Raw genomic sequence first — 17,960 nt, forward strand, 5'->3', positions numbered from 1 at the left:
AAAAGAATTTGGCCTCCTTACAGGTGTATAGCCAAGAAATGGCATGTTCAATTTTCAAATTCACTCATCTTAATGACTTCTACCCCTGCACAAACAAATGAGTCCAAACTATCTCATATCTAAATTTACTCTGTTCTATCCTTCCAATGTTTTCTTATTTGTAATGTTTCTCTACTTCCCACTAGGAAAAATCTTTTATCCCTATAGGAGTTTGTGAGTCTGCCTCCCCCCAAACAAAAAACCTCTTAAGACTATGCTGTAAACTCTAACTCAGTGTTTTTAAGTACATTCAGTATGACTAAGAATTCTGCAACAAAGAGACAACTAAAATTGAGGTAGGAGTTCCTTCTTGGGACAATCTAGAAACCAAGGGCAATGGAATTTCCCAGGAATCTAGGAGAGTGACCCTTACTAAAACTCCTAGCAATGAGGAATATGTAGCCTGAACCCACCATCTCTTATAACAAAACAAGACTTCCAATGGTGGGACTCGAACCTAACCCAGCCACAAAACCTTTGACCTATGATTTGTTCTGCTTACAAGGTGTAAAGGGAAGAGAAATTTAGACAATGGTCAATCAACGGCTGGTCTAGATCAAGACACATGCCATGAAAGGGATCTCACTCCTGATACTATTAGTGATATTTTTGCTATACTTACAGATAGAAACCTAGCATAATTGTCATCAGAGAGGTTTCACCCAGCAACTGATAGTAATAGATGCAGAGACTTCCAGCAAAACCTTAGTTGGAGCTTGTGGAATCCCATGGAAAAGGGGAAGGAAGACTTTTAGAGCCAGAGAGATCAAGAGCACGATTACAGAACCAACTAACCTGGGCCCATAGGTGTTCACAGAGATTGAAGGGCCAACTAGACACCTAAATGGGAGTGAGCTAGGCCTTCTGTACATATGTTATAATTGTGTAGATCGGTCCTCAAGTAGGATCCCTGCAGCAGAGCATAGCCCGTCTCTGATTCTGTTGCCTACTTTTGGGATACTTTTCTCTTACTGGGATCCTTTTATCTTATTGTGTGTCCTCAATAAAACACAATGTGCTCAGGCTTACTACAGCTTGTAAACCATGGCTGGATGATATCCATGGAGGCCTCCCCCATTCTGGAAAAGAAGGAAGGAAGAGTGAATGAGGCCAGGGAAGATCAGGGATAAGAACTGGGAGGAGAATGGGGAGGAGAAACTATAGTCAGGGTGTAAAGAAAATTAATCAAAAAATTATGTATAAAGAAGACATTTACTACAAAAATTGGTATAAAATTGTAACAAAAGACTCTCAGTTAAAAATCTATGCACCTGTAATTTTATTAAATATTTAAACTCTTATTTAACATATACTGTAAATGAAACTTTAATTCAACTTTCTTTAAAAAAACAGATTTACTAAAAGATAAAGTAGATGTGTTAAATAACAAGCACATGGCTGACATCCATCTTTACTAAGGTTAAAGGGTACATGCCTTTTGACTTCATTGCCATTTTATGATGACCACATACTGTAAGTTAACTAAGGCATTATCATTTTAGACTAAAGGAGCAATAGCAACTATACAAACTATTTGAATTAAAATGTAGGTTTGTTTGTATTATGATGTCAGTCATTCAGCAGCATAACAATGAAAGGCACATTATGTAAATATGCTCCTAGCAGTCTCTGCCCTGAAATAATTACTCTCCATCATAAGGAAGATATGTGTTTATGAAGTAGTTGTTTCATGATTGGCAGCTGATATTCTGGATCCTACACTTATTAAAATAGATACATTCTGTTACAATAGAAGAACCATAAACTTTGAAATCAACGGAAGAACTCTGCTGCATTCATTATTTTAAAGCCAAGAATAATTTGATGATAATGGCATCCTGTTCATAGAAAATGAGTTTCAAACATATCTGAATTTATTATTATTCCTGTTCCTCGTGAGAAGGAAAATTTAGCAAGTTTCTCCATGAAGTGAAAAATTCACAAAATTAGTCATTGATATCTAACATAGAGTAAAAACAGCATCCGCAGTATGGCTAAATATAATTACCTCCTATGGATGTTATCATGACTGCTAATTTTAGGCAACCCATATACTCATGTTTTTCTATCGGGGAGGTCCAATACAAGAAAGCACAAATATTCTGTTTAAATAAAAATATGATTTCTTTCTGTTGACTCAGAACAACAATAGAAATATGTTGGAGTATTAGCTCAGTGATTAAAAGCACTGCTGTTGTTGTAGAAGACCTAGATTTGGTTTCCAGCACTCATAAAATGGTTCACAATTGCCTCTAACTCCATGTTTTTCCAAGGTTATTGGAAATGACCTTCTGACCTCTATAGTCAATAGAGACACATATGGAGCATACACATTCATGCAAAACGCTTGTGCTCAAAACACCAAAAATATTAAAAATAGTTTTAATATCCTGACTACAAATTATGGTAGTGCAATGGTGGCACAAAACATGTGGGAGTAAACAAACAATCTGAGACAAAGCAAAGCCATATGAGATAGAACCCACAGTGTGTGTTGCCACAAGGTTACAAAGGTATCCTGGCAGTCAGAAGGGAAGGAATACCACGGAGTCACACAGTACAACAAACCTCACACCAGAGATTTATTGGGTGGGAAAAACCCAGAGGGATGTGTGGGAAGAATATCTTGCGTCTCTATGAATAAGGCATCTGTAAATAAAAATCTGATGGCCTATAGCTTAGGCAGAACATAGGAGGTGGGGCATCCAGGAGGCAGAAAGGATTCTGGGACAGTGCCAGGTGGAAGATTCATCTGAGAAAATGTGACAAGACAGGCATATGGTACTGGAGCACAAGTAAGCAGCTACATGGCAAAATGTAGATTTGGATAAATGGGTTAATTTTTGTTACGATCTAGTCGTAGATGAGCCTAGATATATGACTAGGTAATTGTAAATATATTTTGAGTCGGAATCTTACTCCTGGGAACATGGGACTGGGAGGAAGACCCATCCTTAACCTCTTCAGGAGAAACTGCCTCATCTCAGTTGAGAAACAACAGAGAACTAAGTAGAAGACAAGGATATATGTGTATTCTTGGGGCTGGGACAAAGCTTTTCAGGTTGGGGATTCAGGGGATTTTGACTTGGGATTCTCTGTAAGAATGGGGAAGGCTGAGGATGGCCTGTAGGGCAGAGTGTTCTGTGTGTGGAATCTGGCAGTTGGTAGTGCTTTCAGGAGAGGTTTAGCCACTCCTGCGCCTCAAGGGATTTACAGGAATATCTGACACTATTTGGGAGGCTAAGAAACAGGGTCTAGATACCCAAAATACTTAGGTTAATAATCAATCCTACAGATCTAAAAATGAAAAAATACAAATAACTACATAGTTGTTTCTTATGATATTCTGTTATACTCATAGTTCAGTGTCTTATTCAGTTATAAGAGAAGGCTTCTCCTGTAGCTGACAGTAATAAATGCAGGCACAGAGACAAACAGACATACACACAAACATGCACACACACACACACACACACACACACACAGACTGAGACAGAATCAGAGAGGAAGAGAGAGACACAGAGAGAGACAGATTGAGAGAGAGAGAGAGAGAGAGAGAGAGAGAGAGAGAGAGAGAGAGAGAACAACAAAAAATGGAATATACAGTAAATAGTCCTTTTCAGAGCTCAAGGAACCCAGAAGTAGAAAATGAAGCAGAGATAGTGTAATTGCCAGAGGAGAGATTAGACGTAAGGAGAACAAAGACCTCTAAGTCCACTGATTAGAGTTTATATGTACACATGGAGATTGAAACAGCAACCATAGGGCCTACGGGGCTCTGTAAAGAGGTCCTCCACAAACACACCTTTTAATTTAATGTTTTTAACGGACTCCAGAATGTGTAAAAATGTGTCTGATATTCTTGTGTCTTAAGATCTTTTTCTTCTGTTGGTTTGAAAAGTCCTACTTTATTGTGATGACTTTCTGTTTGACAGCCTAAGTTTCATTATCAAATTTTAATCTTTATTAAAGATTAAAGAAGAGAATCCTCTTCACTAAATTGTCCTCTGACATGCAAATTTCATACATTTACTGCCCCAGAACAAACAAACAAACCAACCAACCAACAGCGTGTATCTTCAATAAGGACTGGATGCTTCAGTGATGAAAAGCATATATTGCTGTTGCAGAAGAGGTGACTTCAGTTTCTAGCTGCACAACAGGTGCCTCACAATTGGGAAACTGGAAGGTACCCGAAAAGCAACATCTGAGTTTGTCTCTGAGCTCCACGTCTGCATGCTGTGCACATTTATCCATTGTTTGGGTGACATTTCTTACTTTGTATGAAGGTGTGTCTCTGTATTTTCAGTTGTTAATTCTGTACTGGCAAAGAGATAAGTGATGGCAGGATTTTGATATTGTCATTTCTAAGACCCATCATAGGTTTCAGATCTATAAATTTCATCCTTACTCACCTGTTCAAAACATGAATGTCATTGCCTGAAGGTAACTGAAAGGATGTTCTGGCACAGTCTTACTGCTGACAGATAATAGTAAATATCAGACAGCCAATAGCTAGGGCAGAAAGCATTGGGGTTTTACCTGCTCAGGAAAGAGACCAAAGGGACAAAAGAAGATGCAGGAGAATCAAAAGGTACTGAAGGAAGAAGAAGATAGGGAACAGAGCAGATAGTAAGAACCACAGGGCTAGACAGGTTGTTCTACAAGTTAAGGTAAGATTAAATGCACCATCTGAGAGTCTGTCCTATCAATATGTAAACAGCTTTGCCCTACAGAGAAGTCTCTGCTTCATTAATACCGTAAACTGATCTGTGAAAAGCCCTGCTTTCACTCATGCCTACAACAATGCACACCCCCAAAAGGGGATGTGATGCAGCTTCTTTGGGTATATGGAGGAGAAAGCTGAGAAGTAGACACTTTCAGCCTATTCCTACAGAGAGGATCCAGACAAGTGTCCATCCCTCTTGCAAAGACCATTGACCTTCCTGCCTTCCAAGTGCAGCCCAGCCTTCATATCTCTCTCCTGCTCGAATGTCTTTGAGCTGTGGTAAAAAGTTCCCAGGGCAGCAGTAGATCCCTTGACAACAAGGGATCTTTGCTTTATTCTCATGTGCTCTGTGCACAGAGGCAGGGAAAGCACACACAGAGCCAAGCACACATGTATGAACGCTCTCACCTACCAGTATATGCTCACACTCATTAAGACCCTCACCTGTATACATACTCATATCTCACTCATATCATTTGGGATAAAGGCACATGCATATACACATGCTTTAACAGGATTTTTTTATAACTCTGTTACCATTTCCTTTACTGTGCACTCTTTTGCTAGAGAAACTGTCCCTTGTCACCATGGAAGTAGGCCTGCGTGTCAGTTTATGATAACTCTAGATCTATGGCTTCCTCCTTTTCCTAGACTTCTATCACAATGTTAGGGAACCAAACAGCTGTCCAATCATGTTCTCTTTCAGATATTCTTGGATCAAAAAAGCTAAGGGGCTAGAATGCCAACAGCACAACCAATGTGGTAGCCAGTGTTTCAGCCTGCTACTACTATCAAGAAGCCCATGTCACCAATGGAGGTAGATGCATGGGACTCCCACAGGGCAGGCAAGGGAGAAGCATTTAACAAGAAGCAACATGTATGTCACTTCACTCAATCAGCCTAGAATCTCTGTATCCTCAGGTGGCTCCAGTCAGTCTATGAAGAACTTCAATCCTCTGCTGCCTCTAAATCTCTCATGACAATAGAAAGGTAAGTGACCAGAGAGAGCGAGGCATTGACCCTGGGCTATGAGCAATCAGAATTTCTTTAGCTACATGTGCCTTTCCCTGCCTGTGTAGTATTTTTAGCTTCTGGCCGCTATAGTGATGATTTGTGGGATTTGGCAATCCAGAATTGAGCATCCTAGATCTCCAGCTCTGGCCTAAACAGAACACCAATATCACTGTCACTCAAAGCTCTGTGAAGCTGAGGCAAGAAAAGCATGTAACTAGTCTGCCTCATGTAGATATCCTACCTCAAAAACTACAGGACTAAATGTCTGTTCAGAAATGTCTCTATGCCTCACTTCTCTTAGATTTCTAATATTATTTCCAATGCTACTAGAAAAATTTCACTACCTAAAGACTATATATGGACTGACTCTGGACTCTGACCTCATAGGTAGCAATGAATATCCTAGTAAGATCACCAGTGGAAGGGGAAGCCCTTGGTCCTGCTAAGACTAAACCCCCAGTGAACGTGATTGTTGGGGGGAGGGCAGCAATGGGGGGAGGGTGGGGAGGGGAACACCCATAAAGAAGGGGAGGGGGAGGGATTAAGGGGATGTTTGCCTGGAAACCGGGAAAGGGAATAACATTCGAAATGTAAATAAGAAATACTCAAGTTAATAAAAATAATAACAATAAAAAATAATCTACAATGGGAACAAATTAATTAAATAATATTTCAAAAAGGTAAAAAAAAGAAAAAAAAGAAAAATGTCATCATCAGGAGGAACAGAAACAGCTCCATGGTCACCTGTGTTATGGAAAGCACCTGAGTGGTTCTTTGCACTTGTTGATGAAGGAGCACCAACATATCAGCAGGTGACTCCCCTCTCTCCAGAATTGGATTTATTTGAAACAAGGTTTCACTATGTAATATAGACAGGCTAGAAGTCCTGGTAATCCTGCTTCTATTCCAAGTAGCAGGACTTCAGACGTAGGCTGGCACACCCAGAAAACATGTGTTTTTGTCTTCTAGATGAGTTACCTAATTACCTTGAGCCTCAGTGAAAGGAAACAAAAGATATTAGCAACCTTTTACCTAAAACTTCAGGAATCCCAGCACATATGTTCTTTCCTTATTGCTAAATTTCCTCATTTCATTCACCTTCAGACACAGTTTAAATTTGGTATTTAACTCAGACTAGAACATATGTACATAAAGTTTATCCCAGTCAGACTAAACTGCCAGAGCAAAGCCTGAGGGTCTGCACTCAGTACAATAAACAATAAGAGGTTTGACAAGGTGTCTTAATTATTATTTTTTCCTTCAGATTCTCAACAGGCAGCCACAAGGTATCCCCATAAAAACTCATTCAATCCTCACAACATGAGAGCAATTGTGCTTTGCGTGGTGCAAATCAGGGAGAACTGGTAGCTGAGGAGAAAGTCCATAGAAACTTGGCTAAAATATTCCATGTTCTCCATTTCTTCTTGCCTTGCATTCAGTCACATTATGAGTCCACTAGAACTCCAAACTCTCCACTTCTCCATGGTTTCACAGACAAAGGTGTCATCCCACATTCCTTGAGGGATCTGCATCAAAACTGAGGAAACCTATGGAGCCTCATGAGCAGGTCCAGGTTATAGAATCCCACATTTATGGATTTCCTTTTTTTTTTTTTTTGCTTTTCTGCAAGACATTTGAGTGTTTGTTCTACAGGTAGGTACATGCATTCCTGATGGCAGTTGTGGCCACCAGAGGGAATGAGATTTCCTAGAACTAAAGTGGAGAAAATGTGTTTCTGGAACAGATGTGGACTGGAATGTGAGCATTGCAAAGAGGACACTTACAGATTCAATTCCTGCACTTATCAAAGCAGAGACATCCAAGAGACAGTGGTAAGAAAACTGTGCCCTATAGTGGTGGAATGATGATCAGTATAGTTTCCATGTATGATCCACTTGCTGAGTGTGGACTTGTGGAAATAGGTGAGAGCACATTATTCTCAAGCAGTAATGACTCATGAGCCTCTGTCTACACTTGAGAATCCAGTAGGAATCATTCTGTACACAAGATATTCATTCTTGTCATATTCAAATTTTCTAGGCAACCTTGGAAAACAAGTTCAGTTCAGAAAGAAAAGTCTAGTATTGTCTCCAGCTTTGCACCATCTTAGTCTAAGATCTAAGACCTAAGAGTCAACAGGTTAATTTAGGAAGCTGAATGTCTAGGCAAATGAACCATTATGTTATACGTATTCAGGCACTCTTAACATGATTCAGTGTCCAAGCTGAAGACAAGGAGTCTTAAGAAAAAGGGAAGATCCCTGGGGGAGAACCCTTCAAGTTACTTTCACCAACTATTGATTATGACTGAAAAAATTCAGTCCCACGTGTAAGAAACCTATGTACTTTTTATTCAGGGAAGGCTGAAGCTTCCTAAACAATATAGACTTGTACTGTTTCTCTTGGTTTCATACCACAAGTGGATGGCAAGGTCCTACTGTTATAGACAACACCATTTGATCTTGGCACATTGAGAAATATTCTGAAAGTTACTGGCAAACTTTCTCCCTGCTGCCTAGCTTTCTCTGTGCAGGGTGGTTTTTTGCAGAGTTCTGGGAGAAAACAGTCATCAGTGTTCAGACCAGCAGTAGATTTGCTATGCTGTAATGTTGACCAGTTGGGGAGGATATGCCTACAGATACAATCACGGCACTGTTGCTATAAAAGTAACCAACACATTCTGGTTGAGTTTGTGGTCATTTAACAGAATGGAATTCATATCTGTTGTTCTAAATCTGGTCTTAAGCACACTGTTGTTTTCCAGACCACGAGGAGACATACTACTGTCATTTTGGACATGTCAAACTGCCTCCTAAATATGTTTGTGTGTATAGATCCGTGCGGCTTTTCCCAATGGTCAGAGAAAATCCTTTACCATGGGAATTTGTTAATGCATAGACTTATTTACTCCTCAAGTTGTTGAGGACAAATGTTGAGTGTTTGACCCCAAGTGAGACATTTATATCTTACAAACCCACAACGAACCTCACCACTCAGAAGGCATGGTGTAACATGAGACAAAAACAGTAAAAGAGGTGTAGCAGGAGGAATAGTATAAAAAAAAAAAAACCTCTGTTCCAGACAACCAGTACATTCAAAAGAGCCCAGCTACTGTCATTACATTGACTACAGCTTCACAAAGTAAAGCTCTTTCAGTATTCTACCATGCATATGATAGAAGCTCCTGCTCCAGCCTCAGTAGAAGAAATATTGATAACAAGGAGTCATTTTTAGGGGTATAGAGATTTGGAATTTGCTCAGGATCCAAAGGATGTAAAAAACAAGACATGCAAGATAGCGTGATTAAACACAGCAGGTTCAGGTCACTGGGCTTCCGGGGACAAGGCCTTTGCACCAAGCCTGACAAGCAGAGTTTAATCATGGGATCTCACATAGTAGTGGAAAAATACCTAACACTTACAAGTTTTACTGAATTCCAAAGAACCTACAGCATACTTCCACATAGAAACTCAGTGAACACACATAAACACACACACACACACACAGAGAGAGAGAGAGAGAGAGAGAGAGAGAGAGAGAGAGAGAGAGAGAGAGAGAGAATAAATGTACATTTTAACAAGACATTATACCTCAAACTCGTGGTCCTCCTGCCTCTACCTCCTTCAGCAAACCCTACCTGCATGCACCTCCACAAACTGGGCTTATGGACAGGAAACCAGGCAAAGGAATAATATTTGAAATATAAATAAGAAATACCCAATTTAATAAAAATGGAAAAAAAGACATTATAGTAGGACAGATTTTTCTCTTTTTAGAATTGGGGTTTCAGATGGGCTTGGCAGAGCATGCAAGAAACAGGGAGGAGTAAATGTGATCAGGATACATTGTAGACTCCTTTCACATGGATATGGTTTAATGCATAGGCTTATTTACTCCTCAGGTATTGAGAGCAAGTGTTGAGTCAATGTCAGAAGATAAATTTTAAGTTTTACAAACATAGTGATCAAAAAGACATTAATCTCAGCACCTGGGAGGCAGGAATAGATTTTTTTAAGTTCCATGTAAGCCTGGACTACATAGTGACTTTCAGAAAACACTTAACTCTGAAATCAAGTCACAATGGATTACAAGGGAGACAGAAAAGAGAGAAATGACAGAGAAGAGAAGTAAATAAGAACCTGGACAATGTCGTCCCCCAGCACCTGCCAATTCTAATTGCTGCCTCTCAGACCTCTCCTTTAACATATTTATGGGACACCTGATCTGAGACAAGACTCAAGAGCTCGACACAACAGTCAACTTTACTGTATAATTTAAATAGCGTTTTACAGAAACTATAAATCTGTTTGAAATTATACTTACATGAATGAGAGATTCTGTGAAATTTGTGGGAAACATCAATATGTTCTGAGTAGCTTCATTTCAAAGTGAGAAGCATTGAAGGGAATGGTCATTCACTCACAGGTCATAGCCTCTTTTTGTGACTCTGTCACCAACAGTGAATTTGTCCTCTCATTCCTTGTTCAGGACAGTATCTTTGTGTGAGGTGGATGTAAACCTCAGTGGTGCAGTGATTAAAATTGCAGAGAAAGCACATGCTATAGGAAACATGTTCACGTAGGTACCTTACTCCTTCTAGGCTAAACAGACTTTCCCGGTGTATTATGTTTTATGTGGCCATATTGATCAGTGTGTAGTATGGACATTAGGACAATTTAATTGCAGGAGTGAAAAAATTGGAGTGACTGACATGGTGTATGAGGACTAGAGTAAGGATTCCTCATCTTATTTATATGATATAAATGTGACACCTTCCATAGAGCTGTAGTCATCTCCTCTGGTCTTCCAGGGCTTTTGAGGTGGTCACTTTGTTCCAAAGTTATTTTCACACCTATGATGCACTGCAGATTCAATATGCAGTGACCATGAAAGTCCAACACTCCCCACTTCAATAGTATAAGCCTCAGACAGCATCCTCAAGGGTTCTTCTGGGAGCCCACAGCAGAAACACTCATCAATAGGATATTTTCCAGGAAATACACCTTTTTCAGTTTTCCATATTGGGGGACCAGACTATAGTAATGAATCTAATGTAGGGGGACATCATATCATGCTGTTTGTATTAGAAAGTGAATGTTGGTGGTAGCCTCATCTCAGATTAAATTCAATCCAAAAGCAAAGATGGTTCACTTCAGTCAGAAAATTTTCTTATTTCTTCAAAAATGTAGGACAACACTGTTGAGTAGACGAAAAACTGTAGGCCAATTTCTGGAACCTTTGAAACATTTCTCTCCTGCAGTTGGTTAGTGGGTGTTGACATTACAACCTATTCCTCCTTTCCATCCTGTGGCAAGTGAGGCAGACCAGCGTTTGGTGCACTGGGTCCTTAGACACATATTAGTTCATGGTCAAAGAAATATTTTCTTAATATCTTAATAAATATGTTATATAATAAAATCAATTTCTAACTGTTATGAACTACTAATATACAATTCTATCTTTAAAAATGCCTGTAAACAATCCTTACATAGACAGTATTTTCTTCTGGGTACCATATAGGACCACAGTGAGACTTCCATACAGTGGTAAACATACATGACACAGGGGCAATATTCATTGAAGCAACATGCATAACACACATTGAACATACACAGATATCTATACCATCCTACAGTCATACATATACCATAGTTACATATATATAAACACACACAGAGACATACATACACACACACACACACACACGTACACACACACACAGACACACAGACACACACACACACACACACACTCCTACTGATGAAAGTCTGTGGGATTCGATTCATTTCTTTTTTTTCATCTTTATTAACTTGAGTATTTCTTATTTACATTCCAATTGTTATTCACCTTCCTGGTTTCCAGGCCAACATCCCCCTAGCCCCTCCCCCTCCCCTTCTATATTGGTGTTCCCCTCCCCATCCTCCCCCCATTACCACCCTCCCCCCAACAATCACGTTCACTGGGGGTTCAGTCTTGGCAGGACCAAGGGCTTTCCCTTCCACTGGTTCAAAACTGTGACAGTCACCATAGTGTTCTGGATGGTGACATGGAAACAGTCCTGAAATTAGAGAAAAGGAAATGATAAGTTATGAAAATCTCCCATTTTGAAAACACTTATACTTTTCATATTATTCCAAAGGAGAGTCTTATGTGAACTAGGATAGACCATACATCCTAGATAGGACAGGAGTATCTTGAGATAATTCTACTGACACTTGCTTCCCAGTGCTCTGTTATAAACAAATGTCACCATTGCAGATTCCAGATGTGCTGGGAATTGAATGCAGTGCATGAAACAGGAGCACTCTCCCTACTGAGCCATGTCCCAGGCTGTAATGTAAGAAGTTCATTGTAGTACAGTAGGTCTCAGCCTAGAGTTGAGATTGGAATGTTGGTGGCAGCTATAGGACCCAGTGCACCTGCTTAGTTCTTGTCTCACCATGTATCTTGACACATATTTTCCAGAGTCAAGTGAGAAATATGGCTTTATTAAAAAAAAGGACCATTAAGTCCAGTGCAGTATTGGAGCCATGATGTAAATCAGATGTGAAAAGTGATCTAATAGGCTTTGAGGGGATGCCCAAATATGGCATACAAAGACATAAGAATTAGTCAGTCTGACACAGTTTAATTACATAGTGTCAAATGGGCTCATTCATGATTTGCCTGCTGTAACTGTCCAACTTCTGACATTGGCCAGAATGAGAAAAGGTCTTTCCAACTGGGAACTTTGGAATTGGGGTTCTAGGCATTTTTAAAAAACTCTTTCAACATCCTAGTACGTTAATATTATTGGGTATGTTGTACCTTCATTTTCATTAAATACTAAGAAGTCTTTAACTTCTTTCTTTATTTCCTCCTTGACCAGGTTATCATTGAATAGAGCATTGTTCAATTTCCATGTATATGTGGGTGTTCTTTCCTTATTGTTGTTGAAGATTGGCTTTAGCGCGTGGTGGTCTGATAGGACTCATGGGATTATTTCTATCTGTCTGTATCTATTGAGGCCTATTTTTTTGACCAATTATATGGTCAATTTTGGAGAAAGTACCATGAGGTGGTGAGAAGGTATATCCTTTTGTTTTAGGATAGAATGTTCTATAAATATCTGCTAAGCCCATTTGGTTCATGACTTTTCTTAGTCTGTCTATGTCTCTGTTTAATTTTTGTTTCCACGATCTGTCTATTGATGAGAGTGGGATAGTGAAATCTCCTACTAATATTGTGTGAGGTACAATGTGTGCTTTGAGCTTTAGTAAGGTATATTTTATGTATGTAGGTGTCCTTGTGTTTAGAGCACAAATATTTAGGATTGAGAGTTCATTTTGGTGGATTTTTTCTTTGAAGAGTATGAAGTGTCTGTCCTTCCTTATCTTTTTTGATGACTATTTTTTTGAAAATCAATTTTATTTGATGTTGCAATGGCTACTTCAGCTTGCTTCTTCAGACCATGTGCTTGGAAAGTTGATTTCCAGCCTTTTACTATGAAGTAGTGTCTGTCGTTTTCTCTGAGGTATATTTCCTGTAGGCAGCAAAATGCTGGGTACTCATTGTGTATCCAGTTTGTTAATCTATGTCTTTGAGTCCATTGATGTTCAGAAGATATTAAGGAACAATGATCGTTGCTTTCTGTTATCTTCATATTTGGAGGTGAGATTATGTTTGTTTGCTTGTCTTTTCTTTGTTTTGTTGCAAAACGATTAGTTTCTTGCTTTTTCTAGGGTATAGTTTGCCTTCTTGCATTAGGCTTTACCACATATTATCCTTTGTAGTGCTGGATTTGTAGAAAGATATTGTGTAAATTTGGTTTTGTCATGGACTATGTTGGTTTCTCCATCTATCTTAATTGAGAGTTTTGCTGCATACAGTAACCTGGGCTGGCATTTGTGTTCTCTTAGGATCTGTATGACATCTGTCCAGGATCTTCTGGCTTTCATAGTCTCTGGTGAGAAGTCTGGTGTAATTCTGATAGGTCTGCCTTTATATGTTACTTGACCTTTTTCCCTTACTACTTTTAATATTTTTCTTTGTTTTGTGCATTTGGCATTTTGACTATTATGTGAGGGGAGGAGTTTCTTTTCTGGTCCAATCTGTTTGAAGTTCTGTAGGCTTCTTGTATGTTTATGGGCATCTCTTTCTTTAGGTTAGGGAAGTTTTCCATGATTTTGTTGAAGATATTTACTGGTCCTTTCAGTTGGGAGTCTTCGCTCTCTTCTATACCTATTAACCTTAAGTTTGATCCTCTCACTGTGTCCAGGATTTCCTGTATCTTTTGGGCTAGTTACTTTTTCTGTTTTACATTATCTTTGCCAGTTCTGTCAATGATTTCTACGGAATCTTCTGCTCCTGAGTTTCTCTCTTCTATCTCTTGTATTCTGTAGCTAATGCTTGTATCTATGGCTCCTTGTCTCTTCCTTTGTTTTTCTATATGCGGGGTTTTCTCCCTTTGTGCTTTCTTTATTGTTTCTCTTTCCACTTTCAATTCCTTCACCTGTTTGATTGTGTTTTCCTGTAATTCTTTTAGGCATGTTTGTGTTTCCTCTCTTAGGGCTTCTACTTGTTTACTTGTGTTTTCCTCCATTTCTCTAAGGGAGTTCTTTATGACTTTCTTGAAGTCCTCCATCATCATGATCAAATGTAATTTTAAATCTAGATCTTGCTTTTGTTGTGTGTTTGGATATTCAGTGTTTGCTTTGGTGCGAGAATTGGGCTCCGATGATGCCATGTAGTCTTGGTTTCTATTGCTTGGGTTCCCTGCACTTGCCTCTCAACATCAGGTTGTTTCTGATGCTACCTTATTCTGCTATTTCTGATAATGGCTAGGACGTCCTATAGGCCTGTGTGTCAGGAGTTCTATGGACCTCTTTTTCTGTTTTCTTTCAGCCAGTTATGGGAACAGAGTGTTCTGCTTTCAGGCATGTAGTCATTCATGTCTACTGACTTTTAGCTATTCCTGTGGGTGTGTGGGTGTGTGTCCTGAGTCCACCTGGCAGGTCACTTAAAGCAGAATAGTTGGTCTTACCTCTGGGCTTGGGCCTCAAGTCACTCCTCAGGGCTAGGTTTCTGCTCGTTTTGAGGGCAGTAACCAGAAGGGCCTGCCCTTCCTTCTCTCGGGTCCCTGTGCACAGGGGGACCAGATGGTACTAGGCATTTTCCTCTAGAGTTAGAAATGTGGGCAGAGTGTAGTCTCCTCTGGTTTCCCAGGCATATCTGCCCCTCTGAAAGTCTAGCTCTCCTTCCCACAGAATTTGGTACAGGGATCTGTTCGACCAGGTACCTTTAGATCCAGGCACAGTCTGAAATGCAAGGCTCCTGCTGCTGGAGTGCTGATACTGGTCTTTTTAAAGGAAATTAATATATCCCTCAAAGAAAACTATGAAACCACAAAGAAATGGTAGGAAAAAATGTGAACTGATTTCCCCTTGAGTTGAAATAGAATCAATGAAGAAAATCCAAAATGAAGGAAAACTCATAAAGGAAATTTTCAGGGCTCAAACAAGTATCTCAGAGGTAAGCTTTACCACCAAGTAAAATCAATAGACTAGAGAACTTTAGATATTGAAGACATTATAGAATAAAGATATATATATATAAAATAAAATATTAAAAATATTAAATACTGCCCACACCCGCGGATCCCGGACCGCAGCAGCTCTCTGCTCCCAGACCCGGTGAGAGAGAGACCCAACCGCCTGGTCAGGTGGGCACTCCTGAGGCTGCAGAGCGGAAGAGATCACCAACACTGCTCACCCCTGCCCACATCCCTGGCCCAAGAGGAAACTGTATAAGGCCTCTGGGCTCCCGTGGGGGAGGGCCCAGGAGCAGCGGGACTTCTGCGCCTGAGACACCGCCGGAACCTGAAAGAAACAGACCGGATAAACAGATCTCTGCACCCAAATCCCGTGGGAGGGAGAGCTAAACCTTCAGAGAGGCAGACAAGCCTGGGAAACCAGAAGAGACTGCTCCCTGCACACACATCTCGGACGCCAGAGGAAAAAGCCAAAGACCATCTGGAACCCTGGTGCACTGAAGCTCCCGGAAGGGGCAGCACAGGTCTTCCTGGTTGCTGCCGCTGCAGAGAGCCCCTGGGCAGCACCCCACGAGCGAACCTGAGCCTCGGGACCACAGGTAAGACCAAATTTTCTGCTGCAAGAAAGCTGCCTGGTGAACTCAAGACACAGGCCCACAGGAACAGCTGAAGACCTGTAGAGAGGAAAAACTACACGCCCGAAAGAAGAACACACTGTCCCCATAACTGACTGAAAGAGAGGAAAACAGGTCTACAGCACTCCTGACACACAGGCTTATAGGTCAGTCTAGCCACTGTCAGAAATAGCAGAACAAAGTAACACTAGAGATAATCTGATGGCGAGAGGCAAGCGCAGGAACCCAAGCAATAGAAACCAAGACTGCATGCCTTCATCGGAGCCCAATTCTCCCACCAAAACAAACATGGAATATCCAAACACACCAGAAAAGCAAGATCTAGTTTCAAAATCATATTTGATCATGATGCTGGAGGACTTCAAGAAAGACATGAACACACTTAGGGAAACACAGGAAATCATTAATAAACAAGTAGAAGCCTACAGAGAGGAATGGCAAAAATGCCTGAAAGAATTCCAGGAAAACACAATCAAACAGATGAAGGAATTAAAAATGGAAATAGAAGCAATCAAGAAAGAACACATGGAAACAACCCTGGATATAGAAAACCAAAAGAAGAGACAAGGAGCTGTAGATACAAGCTTCACCAACAGAATACAAGAGATGGAAGAGAGAATCTCAGGAGCAGAAGATTCCATAGAAATCATTGACTCAACTGTCAAAGATAATGTAAAGCGGAAAAAGCTACTGGTCCAAAACATACAGGAAATCCAGGACTCAATGAGAAGATCAAACCTAAGGATAATAGGTATAGAAGAGATTGAAGACTCCCAGCTCAAAGGACCAGTAAATATCTTCAACAAAATCATAGAAGAAAACTTCCCTAACCTAAAAAAAGAGATACCCATAGGCATACAAGAAGCCTACAGAACTCCAAATAGATTGGACCAGAAAAGAAACACCTCCCGTCACATAATAGTCAAAACACCAAACGCACAAAATAAAGAAAGAATATTAAAAGCAGTAAGGGAAAAAGGCCAAGTAACATATAAAGGGAGACCTATCAGAATCACACCAGACTTCTCGCCAGAAACTATGAAGGCCAGAAGATCCTGGACTGATGTCATACAGACCCTAAGAGAACACAAATGCCAGCCCAGGTTACTGTATCCAGCAAAACTCTCAATTAACATTGATGGAGAAACCAAGATATTCCATGACAAAACCAAATTTACACAATATCTTTCTACAAATCCAGCACTACAAAGGATAATAAATGGTAAAGCCCAACATAAGGAGGCAAGCTATACCCTAGAAGAAGCAAGAAACTAATCGTCTTGGCAACAAAACAAAGAGAATGAAAGCACACAAACATAACCTCACATCCAAATATGAATATAAAGGGAAACAATAATCACTATTCCTTAATATCTCTCAATATCAATGGCCTCAACTCCCCAATAAAAAGATATAGATTAACAAACTGGATACGCAACGAGGACCCTGCATTCTGCTGCCTACAGGAAACACACCTCAGAGACAAAGACAGACACTACCTCAGAGTGAAAGGCTGGAAAACAACTTTCCAAGCAAATGGTCAGAAGAAGCAAGCTGGAGTAGCCATTCTAATATCAAATAAAATCAATTTCCAACTAAAAGTCATCAAAAAAGATAAGGAAGGACACTTCATATTCATCAAAGGAAAAATCCACCAAGATGAACTCTCAATCCTAAATATCTATGCCCCAAATACAAGGGCACCTACATACGTAAAAGAAACCTTACTAAAGCTCAAAACACACATTGCACCTCACACAATAATAGTGGGAGATTTTAACACCCCACTCTCATCAATGGACAGATCATGGAAACAGAAATTAAACAGTGATGTCGACAGACTAAGAGAAGTCATGAGCCAAATGGACTTAACGGATATTTATAGAACATTCTATCCTAAAGCAAAAGGATATACCTTCTTCTCAGCTCCTCATGGTACTTTCTCCAAAATTGACCATATAATTGGTCAAAAAACGGGCCTCAACAGGTACAGAAAGATAGAAATAATCCCATGC

At 40.0% G+C, this 17,960-nt stretch overlaps 1 pseudogene; it reads right to left on the reverse strand.

Annotated features, from left to right (window-relative positions):
- Window positions 1-17,960, reverse strand: part of Ncl-ps2 (nucleolin, pseudogene 2) — a 425,843-nt pseudogene that overhangs the window by 83,266 nt on the left and 324,617 nt on the right.

The sequence above is a fragment of the Rattus norvegicus genome, chromosome 1, assembly GCF_021556685.1.
Source record: "Rattus norvegicus strain SHRSP/BbbUtx chromosome 1, alternate assembly SHRSP_T2T, whole genome shotgun sequence".
In the NCBI taxonomy this organism is placed as follows: domain Eukaryota; kingdom Metazoa; phylum Chordata; class Mammalia; order Rodentia; family Muridae; genus Rattus; species Rattus norvegicus.